General features: G+C 48.9%; 1 pseudogene; it reads right to left on the reverse strand.

Annotated features, from left to right (window-relative positions):
* Positions 1 to 312: 312 nt before the first annotated feature.
* Positions 313 to 1,992, reverse strand: LOC132244073 (olfactory receptor 2V1-like; annotated as a pseudogene).
* Positions 1,993 to 14,132: the final 12,140 nt, after the last annotated feature.

The raw sequence follows: 14,132 nt of genomic DNA on the forward strand, positions 1-14,132 counted from the left end.
TTTGACTGAATCCAAATCTGAAGATTCAATGCTGATTTGGAGAATCAACGATTCAGATATAGAGACAGTTTTAAATGTTTTTTTTACATACCTCAAGGTACCAGCATGGCTTGTGAACGCTGAAATGCTGGGATGCATGGAGCATCCCACAGGAGTTTGGGGGGCCCTCCACATGCTCAGTGGCAAACCCAGAAGTACTTCAGGTCCACTTCTAGGTCCCCTGGGGAGCGCACCAGGGACTCCACCCCATACTCCCCCAGATCAGCGATTGGTTGCAGGGGGACCCCGGGTGCCCCCCCAGGCCCAGGAGGCACCAGTCGCCAAGCCAGGGGAGCATGGGAGCCCTCCCACCACACTCCCCCACAGACACGGGGCTGCTTCTGGCCCACCTCCGGGTCTGCTCCTGTGGGACGCTTCATGTGCCCCAGAATCGAAGCACTCATGAGATACGTAGAAAAAACATTTAAAGCTGCCTCTATCACTGAATCGCTGAATCTTTCCTAATGTCTCCAAATCAATTCCAAGGGCTCTGATTTGATTCAGAAAGATTAAAGTGTCCTCTGATTCGATTCAGATTCAGAAATTCGGCCACCAAATTGGGCCGAATCTCCACTGAATGGAATCAGGAACCAAAGCTTGGCATAGCCCTACTAAATACCCCTTGTTCTTTCAACTTTTCCTCATAAGTCTTGTCTCCTTGGGCCCCCAATCATATCTGTTGCCCTGCCACTTTACCTATTAGCTTGACTTTTTATCTGGGTTTGGGCCTCCAGCATAAGGGAAATACAAAGTCTCAAACACCCATTAAATCTTCACGTATGCAATAATTTAGTTAAATTTCCTCCAACAGGAGAACTCGAGTGAACATGGAAAAGGGAGTAGACCTCCTTAAACCTTTTTCTAAACATTTAACTGATATAGCCCGTGATTCACAGTAGGTCACTGGCTGTTAAATGACTGAGAAAATTTAGTCTCCTAAATGTTCCAGAAAACCTTGCTGGTGGCCTTATCAGTTGAATGAGATTTAGCTCACAGTAAACTACAGCATTTGTCAATTTTGCTGGAAGACTCTGCATTTCCCAACCAGCTTTCTTAGGGCTCCTAAGACATCCCTATTTCTCAGGCTGTAGATGAGTGGATTCAGCACTGGGGGAACAATGGTGTAAAACAGAAACAAAATCTTGTCTTGCTCTGGGGAGTGGTAGGAGCCCGGTCTCATGTACATGAAGATGGCTGTCCCATAGAACATGCCCACCACAGTCAGATGGGAGGAGCAGGTGGCCAGGGCTTTCTGCTGTCTGGTTGAATTCATCCTTAGGACTGCAGCAAGGATGCGAGCATAAGAGGCTAGAATGGTGGAAGAAGGGATAAGGATTATAAGGATGCTACACACAAACAGCAGGGTCTCGTATTAGGACATGTCAGAGCAGGACAATTTGAGCAGGGCTGGGACCTCACAGAAAAAGTGGTTAATTTTTTTAGAGCCGCAGTAGGGCAAGTGCATTGTAGAAGCTGTAAGAATCAAGGCATCTACACATGTCCTGATCCAGACCCCACCTGTCAGACCCAGGCAGACTCTCTTGCTCAGGAGGAGAGGGTATTGCATTGGTTGCAGATCGCTACGTACCTGTCATAAGCCATGACTGCCAGGAGGAGGCACTCTGCTCCACCCATTGTCAAGGAGAGGAAAATCTGAACCCCACAGCCAGCTGCAGAAATGGGGTTGCCTGGGGTCAGGAAGTCTGCTGCCATTTTGGGGACAACAATCAGAGTCTGACAGATGTCCATGAAGGCCAATTGACTTAGGAAAAAGTACATGGGGGTGTGAAGGAAGGAATCCACTTTGATTAGAAGTATGAGGAGAGCATTTTCAGACATGGCAGCAATGAAGGCTAAGAATATCATGGCCATGGAGAACACGTGCACTTTGGTCCGGCTCAGGAATCCCAACAGAATAAAGTGTGCTGAAGATGTTTCATTCCCACTCTTCATTTCCTCTTCATGTGTCTTTGCCTGAAACCCTGGACAAAAAACATATCATTGGGGAATGTGCATAGACTCAGTAATAGAAACTGAGGCAACTGGCAGGTTTTCTTCTCCTGTGAAAGAAATGACAGATGTTATAGTTCATAAGAGAATAACTTCACTTCCCTGGGAAACTGTTTACTTAGGGCTATAGTTTTTCTATAATTAGCCCAGGATTGGTACATCCAGCTACAGGCGCCACCTCCACATGGTTGCAGTGGTTTAACCTGTGGTATGTCTATGCTGCAGACACAGAACTGACTACAACAGGGATCGGCAACCTCTGCCTGTGGAAAATTTGAATCTGGCCCGGGGATTTGGTGCTTTGGTGGTGGGGAGGCACTTTCTGCAGGTGCTCTCCCCAGGCTGCTGTGAGGCAGAACGCCGGCTGTGGGCGTTCCACTCGCATCACGAGGGGAGACATGCAGTGGTGGCTTAAGATTTCCTGGGGCCCTGGGCAAAAGGAGACTTGGAGGTCCCCCACACCACATTATAAACAGGAATGTATCATAAAGCATTAATAAATGGACCTGTTAAATGTTTTCATGGTGCATTAATAAATAAAGCACAACAGGCAATGTCAAAATGAACTACTCAGTTTTGCCGCACACAAAACTGAATAAAACAACTGCCGTAGGAAAATGACTCAGATGCTTGGGATTGCCATAAATGTATAATAACATGAAAGGAAAGATGTTCTAGTTTAGTGGTCATATAGATTCTTGTTCGACAGTTGTTTTTTTTTTAAATACACATTTTACATCGTACCTGCACTACAGTAACTATTCCAAGAAAAATACGGGCCATACCTTTAGCCTTGAGTATGAGTCTAAGAATGCTGTTAGTGATTCTTGCAATTAAAATAAAGCAATATGTCTACACAATACATCCCAATTTTTTTTATCTTTCCCAAAAAATTAAACATATGCTAAACGTCATATACTGTAAAGCTATCTTTTCTCTACCCATTACACCCTTGTGCTAGCATTGCATAATTATGTAACCAACATGTATAGATATTTTGATATATACATACATATATGCACACATAATGTCTCTCTCTCTATACCACTATCTCTCTCTCTATATAGATATCTATATAAATGTATACATACACACACACATATGCACAGTCTTTCTCCCCCTGTATAATGTATCTAGACAGACAGACAGAGATCTAATCAGCCCCTGGAAGGGCTCACCCTTCCCCACACTAGTTGCCATCACTTGGGAAAAATGCAGACCCCTCTCTATTGGCAGTCTTATTCAGGGTCAAGAACTGCAGGAAGCATCCTGGACCCAGTAGGATTCCCCTTCTTCGCACCACAAAGCACCCATGAGCAGCAGGACTAAAGCACCGCATGCTGCCTTGCAAGGGGATCTGGTGCAGTTTGGGGGCAGTGAGCAGCACAGCAACCCATTCTGAGTTGCTTGCCTGCCCTGCGACCCAACCCTTGGGAGGAAAAGAGAGCAGGATCAGACTCCTTTCAGGCACAGCGATGGGAGAGGAACAGACCAGCTGGGCAGTGAGTGGCAAGGGCAGCATTGATCCTCACTGCCGCTTTATCCTGACTGTCCCTGCGAAGTGTTGAGACAAGCTCCCAACTGCTACCCACTTCTTGCTCTCAGGTGTTTAACATGCAATGGAGCTTCAGTGCTTTGCAGGACTTTCCCCTGCAGGCTGGGAAGTGTGGTGGGTCCCTGCTCCATCCCCTGCCCCTGCTCCCAGACAGCCCCTGACTGGTAGGGGCCCTTGGGCCTGGGCCCCTTGGCCCATGAATTGATCCATTTCTGGAGACAAGTCGCAGTGTTGGCAGAGTCCTAGCGCCCGCCCACCTCCAACCTGGGGTAGGTTATTCCAGTTTGCAGCTGGAAAGGGTTACCTATCCTAAACTACTAGACTGTGCAGAGACATCATAGCCAGGTTTATAGGAGTTAACTGGAGTCCTGCTTGCAATCTAGCCATGGCAGTGAGCAACTCAGTGCAGGCTATTTTCCTTGCCCAGATGTTAGGCAAATAATGAGCTCCTATACACCATGCTGGTGATAGTACCCAAATAGTAGCTGCACTGCTAATATGACCTTACCTGTGAGTCTGACTGAAGTCAATGGGAAATAATCTCACAGAATCACCTCGTGGTGAAACATTTCACAGTCACTGAGTGTCGCTGAGTGATTCTGGCGATTCTCCTTTCCGAAAACCACAAACAATGATATTTATCATTATGGACATTATCTGTAGCATCTGTAGATGAAAAGTACCACCTAATGGGCATGTCTGCACATGCCACTACTGTCTCAGACAGCCAAAGCTGACTCGAGGTGATTTAATAATCGTTCATTCGTCAGGGCGGGCTGGTGAATAGAGAGGCCAAGAAAGCTTTATGGTTGTAAAACTTTACTTACGTCACTTGCGGTTGCGACGAAAACAGTCCAGTCATCTGAACAACTACATTAGTTGTTCCAGCTGGCAGGGCTCAGGCCAGCACGTCCGTCCACAAATCTTGCCGGTAGGGAAACGGATACGTCTGGGATTGCGCTCGGCGACGTGGAGAAGAATCAATAGGTGATCAGTCTATCGATCAGCTCAGCCATGAGTCAGATCTCTTCAGAGGCACTCTGCAGCATGCTCAAAGTTCTCTGACTTGGGCAGAAGTCGCGCTAATTTTTAAACGGCTAGCAAGCCAATTACTAGCCGCCACGTAGGAATAATTTAGAACTGGCCAATAGCGGGACACAAATTTGCATTCAAATGGCGGGAACTCTCTTGCACCGGGGGTTTTCTGCTGCAACAGAAAGCCTTTACTTTGCAAGAGGCTCTCATCTGGCGGGAAAATTCCACCGTGCCAAGACACCAAAATCACTGGGTTGTGACATGCCCCCTTGCTGACGGCACAACTGGAATTTTAGACACATGAGCACATCATACGGCATCTTTGTTTCGGGACTCACTGACCTGGCAAAGCTTTAACAACCAGTAATATATATATAAAGAAACAACTTGATAGACCGGTCTTTTCAACAAATTACAAAATACAATAACTTTGAACACATAACAACAACTGTTGATCATCGTCTGATTGAAGGACATCTGCTTGGGACCCTCCTCGTCTGGTAGTCAGTCCGTCCTCTCCTACTAATAGACAATGTCAATAAAATACTTAATAAAATGAGAAAATAGTGTTAAAACAAGTCCTGAGCTAATGAACGTTCGCCATCTCAGTGTCTCCTTCACAACCATCACTCTATTGATTCGAACAAACTGCAGTCTGGTACTCAATGAATCTCACAATCGGGCGGTTGTGGATTATTGCTTTTCTGGGGTTAGACCTGTGAAGAAATAAAACAACAACACAAAACAAAAAGACTCATAATTGGATTTACTGTAAGAATACTGGAGGAACGTTGGAACGGCGTGTCATCTAGTTGTGATGAACGATAATAAGAGGACGATCGGGCTTTTCTTCTAATTGGACAGAATAGGTATTAGGATATTGTCCCGATCGTTGAACTGTTCCTTTATGAACTTGTGGATGAGCTTGATGGGGGTGTGGTATTGAGATCCACACTAACTCGTCTGGTTGGAACTCGGGCTCCCAAGGTGGAGGTTTCTGGACATTAGCTTCGTCCCATTACGGTTTAGCAGTGTTTAGTGAAATAAGGACATCATGATTAAATTTAGTCCAGTTTTTAAATGTCCCTCCTCCTCTAAGGCGAAGTTGCTCTTTGTACAGACCTATGTGTCTTTCCAAAACACCGTTGGACTGCGAGTGGTACGGCAAATGAAGATGCCAGGCTACATTATGAAGATGAGAGAATTTGTCCAGAGCGTTTGAATTAAACGGAGGTCCTCCATCAGACTGAATCTCATGAGGAGTTTGCCAAGTAGCAAATACAGCAGTCAAAGCAGAAATGATAGCAGTGGCATTACTTTTCCGTAGGGGGACAACCTGTAACTGTCTTGTTCCCAAGTCGACAACAACTAATCCTTTATTTGGCGGCTTAGACCCTGGGAGGGGTCCTAGCAGATCTACCTGCCAAACTTTTCCTGCTTGAAACTGTGAAGAATCGAAAGCTCCGAGCTGGTGCTTGGTTCTATGGCACTTTTCTTTAGCACATATCTCACAGGCCTGAGCTACCTTTTCCCAATCGCGCCGAGCTCCGTATGAAGCCGGCTCCGTAAGGGTTCGGCACCAACATTGATGGCAAGCTCGTGGTCCCGGGTGACCCCAGTTCTCATGAAGCCACACGAGGAATGGATTTACTTCAGGACCGGAGGTAGATGTGACAGGCAAGACTATGTTGGTCCGGAGTGGATCTTCTAAGAGCTTATCAATTACCTCATGCACTGGATCGGTATCTGGACGATGGGACTTAGTGTGCCTAATCAACGGGAGGCGCACAAATTTAGTTAACGTTTCCCAAATATCTTGCCAATCATTCAAATGTTCAGAAGGAAAAGCTGTGCCCGTAAGAATTTTATAAATGTATTGCGAATCAATTGCGATGATCGGAACTGGGAGTGTATCGTTATGATGTGTCAGACAATGTTCTAGTACCTTGAGGAATCCTAATAATTCACATTTTTGGGCCGAATTATCATCTGGGTTGGCTTGAAAGATTTCCTTATCGTTACAAGCTTTGCAATAATACCCATAGCCTCCGCCATTTCGGGAGGTTCCATCTGAGGCCATCCACGCCAGGGCAGAAGTTCCATGCAATGTAGGGACCTTCTCCTCATCTTCTGGGCTTGGATCAGGTACCGTGTCTTCCAACCTCCAACAATGCCAGTTGTAATGGTGGGCAAGCACTAGCGTATTCCAGGTCTTAGATTCTCCCTGAAAATGTGGGTCAACTCTGTCTGCATCCAGCAAGGGTAACAATGTGGCACCGGGAGCGTGTAACATCCCATGACCCCTTGCTAATGACTCCACCAGTTGTTCGGCTAGGAGGATTTTTCCTACAGCTCCATATCGATGTTGTGCCGCTTGAAGCATTTTATGGGCTGTATATACTAGCTCATTGTGAGGGTTATGTGTGACAGCCCACTCATGGTTGGTGGTGAACCCGAGGGTTATGGTTAGTGACTCACCCAGATCGATGGCATGGAGTTGTGTATCTTTAGCCGTAGCTAGCAGGCGAAGCAGGTTCTGCTGATCTCCTTTTGTCCAGGGCGTGGACTTTCGAGACTTATCACGGATCTGTCGCTGCAATTTAGTGAGGAGGGCCAAATCACTAAGTCCAATATAATGTCGATACCAATTCAAATGACCCAACAACTGTTGAAAGTGCCTCTTAGTTGTAGGGAAGAATGTTTTCAATGGATCGATGTTAGGACCCTCATGCGAAATTCCGTGGCGGATAGAACTGATGTATTGAGTACCAAGGAAAGTAATGTCATCTGCAGGATGCAAACACGACTTTTCCTCGTTGATTGTCCATCCCTCACTCTGAAGGTGAGTGACTAGTTGATTGACTATACTAGTAACTACGGAACTATCGCGACCCACGATGGCGATATCATCGACGTAACTCCAAATCTTTAGTTCCTTCTCTGGGGGAAGAGAGTATGAAGCTCGAAAATTCTTTAGGGTGTTATTCATGGCACCAGTGGCTAGTGATGGAGCGTTACGATATCCTTGTGGACAGACCGTCCACCTATACATGATGCCATCAATACACATGTTTAGTATTCCTTCCGGGTCATTTATCAGGATGGAAAAGAACATATTTTTAAGATCCAATGTGACTCCAACCCACTTACTTTGTTGGAACTGTGCCATCTCAAACATACATTGTGGCAGAGTAGATGGATTAGGTTGTTGAAGTACCTGACACCTTTTGTTGACTTCTCGATAGTCTACAACCAACCGGGCTTCATTAGGCTTTCCAGGTTTTGCTACCCCCCATCCTGATGACAGGTAGGTGCTGGCTGTTACAGTCTTAATACAGCCTCGTCACTCGAGTCGCCTCAGGAGGTCAGTAAGGGACTGTTTTAGAGGACCCTTAGTTGGGATTGGTCGATATCGCCAAGTGGAGTTGTTACGAAGTGTTGGTCGATGCCAATCCTGTTCTGGGATAATGACGGGTAATGCCTGTAGCGCTTGTTCTTTAAGGTCAAGCGCTTTTATTCCCGGGATCCCTAAAATGTTGATGCCCCCTTGGACAGCCTCTAGGGGGTATCGGTGGCCTTGGACCCAAAATTTGACCTTTGTTGTGACAGCGATAACGTTAAGCCCTTGTACCTTGATTGTTTTGGTGGTCTTTTGATGAGGTATCATTGAGGTAATCACATTGGTTTGAGCTCCAGTATCGAGAAGGAAGAATGCTTGTTGTTGGTCATCCGGATTGGCAGGGTTGCAAACAGTGAGTTCGGCATATGGTCGAGAATCAGTAGGGTCAGGTCTGAACTGGAGAAGGCCGCCGGCAGAGCCGCCGGCCGTTACTCATTTTTTGATGGGTCCTCGGATTTAAATCCTAATGCTTCGGCTATACGATATTGGGTTCATTCTCCCAAAATTCGTAGCTGCGCCTTTGTAAGTCCGGTGCAGGAGAGAAGAAAACCAAACATGGTTCTTTCCTTCAGGGTTCTTTCCTTCGGGGTTCCTGGGGGTGACCACCCTTGCTCTCGTCGAGGGATAAATTCTTGCCGTCTGGATCTCAGTGTTCCGGCTGGGTATGCCGAAGGTCGGTCCCTTATAGTATCAGAAACTTCTTCACCTTGTTGCATAAGTGCTTGTAGACATGGGAAGTGGCCTAAGAGATTTCCCACTGGTTGACCTGCCATTGGGTTCAGGAAGAGTCGGAGCGTAACAGCATTTGCTCCTCCATATACCTCCACGCAGGCATCTATAGCTTCCAAGGGCGTTGGGATTGCCCCGGGGTCCAATAGGTAGTGATAAGCCCATCTCTCTTTTCGTTGTACAGCTGTTAGTCCCATTGGATTTGTTCTCGGGCTCCATGAGAGATATGATAACCCAACTATAGCCAGGAGGAGTTGCTCCGCAGTAGCCTTCTGTGGACAACCTTCATGCCAGGTGTGAAATTTGTGGTTTACCTGTCCCATTATGAGTGCCGGGATTGGGATGGGCCAGTGGGCACTGTCTGTGACCACATTCAAGTCGGTAGCACGCCCACAACCCCATACCACCTGTCGGGTCAAGGCACTTGCTTCTTCTTTGTCCAAGGTGTCAGATCCAAATTCCACTATTAACTGTCCTAACCACATTGCCAAGGTCTCTCCTGATCTTATTTTAGATTCCTTGCAAAGCTCTTGAATTTCTGGTCGAGTGCGTGTGCGTGAGATAACAGTGGTATGCGTAGCACCATCTTCATCTGCAACATGCCTCGTCACAGCTATCGAGTGAGCTGCGGTGGAGAAAGAGTTAAGTTCTTCATCTGGGAGTGTTGGGTACATCCCTCCTCCCATTGCCCCCTCCCCGTGGCAAGGAGGCGGGGCCGTTGGGAACGACGTCACCTCAGGGGGCGGAGGCGCTAGGCAGATCCCCGCCGGGTCTTCTGAAGCTCCGCCTCTCCTTTCCGGATTGCCCAGATGGCTCGCGCTTTTTTCGGCGCCATTTTCTGCTAGCGGTATCATGCGGCCGGTGCTTCTGACAAGCGCCGCTCCGGAGCTTTCTGCTGTTCACTCCAGCGACTCCTTACCCGCCGTATGCATCTGTGCCTCTAAATTTGTGTATTCCCTTAGTAGACTCACTACTGTACAGAACAGCACATTCATCATTTTTCCCTTCTTCCATTTGGTCAGACCCCATCTCGGCACATGACGGCCCTTAGTTTCCAAATCCTCCCGGAGCTGAACGAGGAGCTCATGACCCCGCGATTCCAGCACCAAATCCGGACAGTTAAACCAGTCCGTGGGGGTGGATTCCCCTCCTTCCCTTAAGTATCGAATGCATTGAGTGAACTCTTGAGCGGGGGTCAGCTTCTCTGCCTTCTGCGCTTTCACCCTGGCTAAGGATATGGTTGAGGTTTCCTCCGGGGGTCGATAATAGACCCGGTCGCTCCCCATTATACATCCGAACTCCCCAAGGGATAGCTTAGTTCTCCATTCCTTCACTACGGCTTCTTCTCTCTTTACGGAGAAGTAACCATCAATATTTCTTTCATCCCCTTCTACTGCCTGGTGGTAAGTGATATGCGCCCATAGATCGTTGGCATTCTCTACGTGGCGGGTCCCAGTGCACCGGGGCAGTACCCGATTAGGTTCTCCTCTATCACCGTGCCCTTAAATCCCATCCTTGTCGCCATGTCTCGGACGGCCAAAGCCGACTCGAGGTGATTTAATAATCGTTCATTCGTCAGGGCGGGCTGGTGAATAGAGAGGCCGAGAAAGCTTTATGGTTGTAAAACTTTACTTATGTCACTTGCGGTTGCGATGAAAACGGTCTGGTAATCTGAACAACTACGTTAGTTGTTCCAGCTGGCAGGGCTCAGGCCAGCACGTCCGTCCACAAATCTTGCCGGCAGGGAAAAGGATATGTCTGGGATTGCGCTCGGCGACGGGGAGAAGAATCGATAGGTGATCAGTCTATTGATCAGCTCAGCCATGAGTCAGATCTCTTCAGAGGCACTCTGCAGCATGCTCAAAGTTCTCCAACTTGGGCGGAAGTCGCGCTAATTTTTAAACGGCCAGCAAGCCAATTACTAGCCGCCACGTAGGAATAATTTAGAACTGGCCAATAGCGGGACACAAATTTGCATTCGAATGGCAGGAACTCTCTAGCACCGGGGGTTTTCTGCTGCAACAGAAAGCCTTTACTTTGCAAGAGGCTCTCATGTGGTGGGAAAATTCCACCGTGCCGAGGCACCAAAATCACTGGGTTGTGACAACTACATTGCCGCAGCAACTCGGTGCAGCGACATAGCACCTGCGGGCAAGAAAGTGACACAGCAGCTATGTTGCCATAGCAATATGCCCCCTATTTTTAGCACGTTACAATGATGACATCGCATGTGAACCATGCACCATGTGAACAACACAGTATGGGTTGTTACTACATGGTCATGTAGTACTTCCAAACGGAAATACTAAATGATGGTGCAGTAACAACAGCATGTTAGGGACACAAATAAATGCACCCAGATAGATCAGCTGGAGGCTGTTCAGAAAAGATAAAGAAAAAGAAAGAAAGAAAAGAATAGAACATAACAAAAGCTGCTTAAAACGTTATATTTATATTTATTTTTTTTTTCAGGAAAAAAGTGAAACAATGTTATTTTATTCTCAGGTTGTTCGAGCTCTCTGGCCTATCATTTCAATTCTATGAAACCAATAATAAAATAAAATTAAGAAGAAATGTCAGTTCTATAATGCTTTTGATAAAAATGGTCAATCAGTATTTCAATTAATGTGAATGGTTGTTTTTTTCCTGAAAAAAAGGGATATTTCACTTTTTTAAGGGACATATTCCCCCGAAATAAAATATTAACTTTGAGCATTTCTAGTAACTGGCTGAATGACATACAGTATAAAATACTCTGTGAGGGACCTGCCTGACTAGGAGTGGTACAGGTACAACACCTGAAGAATGGCCTCCATAACACTTGGAACAAAAGCTCTCTGAACCTGAAAAAAGTTGCCTCTTCCCACTAGGTAAAAGCCCACAATCTCACTGGCTTCTCTATTTCTGTAGGGAGGGTGGTAGCTCTGCTGGATTAACTGGTGAGATAATACCTATGGTCATAGATGGTGGAAGGGGGCTAATGGGGCTCAGCCCCCCCGAAACACAGGCAGCAGGTAGGGTCTCAGGGCAGCCCGGCTGCAGACTCCTGCAGCGGGTGGGCAGGGGGCACACACACTCTCACATACCCTGCTCAGCCAGGATCATAGCTGGCTGAAGGAGACTGAAAGAAACTTACTGCAGTCTCCTTTTTGCCAGGGTTGTGGGAGGCACATCAAGACCCCAACAAGCCAAGAGGGAGTAGGGTAGGGGCACGGGTGAATCATTTTCCCCTGCCCCACTCCCTGCTGCACTGTGGCGATTATCTCACACCCCAGCCTGACTGGGCCTCCATTCATGGGGAATGGGGCCCCAGCCGGGCTGGATCATGGGGCAATCAGAGCCCGGCAGCTCATGTAAGGGTGTGGCACCAGGGAGCCAAGGCGGGGGCACATGGTCCCCCAATCTGTGAACCAAACAAGTGTGAGCTGCAGCTGTGGGCTGGGCTCAGCCTGCTCCCTGCCTGCATGCCTCGCTGCAGCCTTTGAAAGCAGTGTGATGCGGCACCTTGTGTCTCGCTGCCCAGCTGGCTCAGTGGTGGGGCGCACATAGAGCTGTACTGCTTTCAAAGGTGACAGCGAGGCATGCAGGCAGGGATCAGGCAGAGCCCCGTGCCAAGATCGGGGCAGCCAGGTGGCTCCCCCTTGGCTCCCTGGCAAGGCTGGCCCTGTTCTGGCCCCTGGCTCTGGGCTCCGCTACACGGTGTGCGGCCAGTGTGGGGAGGCAGCCAGGGCTGGTGCAGTGCTGGGGGGTGGTGAATTCACGGGGGCCACTGGTGCCAGGCAACAACACTGGGCACAGGGGAAGAGGCTGCCAAAGCCCCAGGCCCAGGCCTGGCTCTGCTCTCCCTCCCCATAGCCCTTTCCCTTCCCCCTGCCTATTCCACTACAGGTTTCCTGTTGGGGGGGCATGCCCACTCATGCACACATGCTTTATCCCCCCACAAAACAAAAATTCTCCCTCTCCCTATGTCCATGGTGTTCAACTGTGAGGAAGATACAGTGACCTGGCTGTGCCCTTCCTCTGACCTCGCAGGCCCATGTACTCCATCACAGGTCATCTTGAGTTATACATGACAAGCCAGCATTCAGCCAGCCAGCCTTGTCATTTCAAATTGGTCAAATCTGTTTTTTCCAGAGACCTAGCTTTCTACTAGGTGCATCTACACATGCATTAACTCTGGCCTAGATTTAAACCGGTATAAACTAATTGGGAGTCAGTGCTTTCAGCCAGGTACCTACAAATGCATGGATTAGAGAGAAGGTTTGCTGCTCTTTGCATCAAGATTCCTGCAGCCCTGCCATGGACCCCTGCCACCACCACGGGGAGCTCCAGACTCCCCCCAGGCGCTAGCCCAGGGGCTGGTAGGCAGCAAGGGGCAGGTGACAATTGCCTCCCGGCTCCTTGGGTCTGCCTGCTGCTGGAGTGGGGACAATGTCCCCCTACCCCAGTAACACAGAGCTCCTGCCCTGGCTCCCTGATCAGGGGCAGGAGACTTGGAAAGAGCTGTAGGGGAGGGACAGGTCCCAGCTCCCTGCCCCAAATCCACCAATGGGGCAGCTCTGTCACTACTAGCTTACCCACCAGCAGATCAGAATAGAGGGCTGGCACCTACCTCACCCCTGCATATCTTTCCAAGCCCCGTGCCTCAATCACCTGATTGTGCATGGGGCTTGGACCTGTCCCTGACCAGGACATTTTCCAGCCCCCACCCTGCATGCCAGGCAGAGGCTGGGCAGCTTGTTCTCCACTCACCTCTGGGAGCCTGAAGCTGGGGGGTGGTGGGGAGGGAAAGGCTTGGGGGCTTGTTTCCCATTCAGGTCCATCAGCACAGAGCTGGGGGGTGGGAGAGTCTGAGGGGCTTTCCTCACCCCGCTCTGTGAGTGCAGAACTGAGCTGGGAACAAGCAAGCATGTTCCCTGCCCAACTCCATGCTCCATGTTTCCCCATCCCCACCAGCGAGGAGCTCCCAGCACTGGCTCCACGACCACAGGCCCAGTGCTGGAAGATGCTTATCTCCCAGCCCGAGCCCCAAAACCGCAGAGCTCAGGCTGGGACATAAGGATCTCCCAGCACTGGCTTCACCATCACGGAGCTGGGAATGGGATTTAAGGGTCTCCTAGCCCCCACTCCCCAGTCCAATAGCAGAGTGGGGGCCAGGACATAAGGATCTCCCAGTCCCCAGGCCCCAGTCACAATCTCAGAGCAGAGGGCTTGGAGCTCCCTGCTGCTGGGCAGGGGGACATAGTCATGTGGTGGAGCCCGTCCTACCAGCCGGCAGCTCCCATGAGCAGGAAGCTTCCTCCTTTCTCCTGGTGGATGGCTGACCTGGACCAGATTTTGTTCCCAATCAGATGTTTACATGAG

The sequence above is a fragment of the Alligator mississippiensis genome, chromosome 11, assembly GCF_030867095.1.
Source record: "Alligator mississippiensis isolate rAllMis1 chromosome 11, rAllMis1, whole genome shotgun sequence".
Classification (NCBI taxonomy): Eukaryota; Metazoa; Chordata; order Crocodylia; family Alligatoridae; genus Alligator; species Alligator mississippiensis.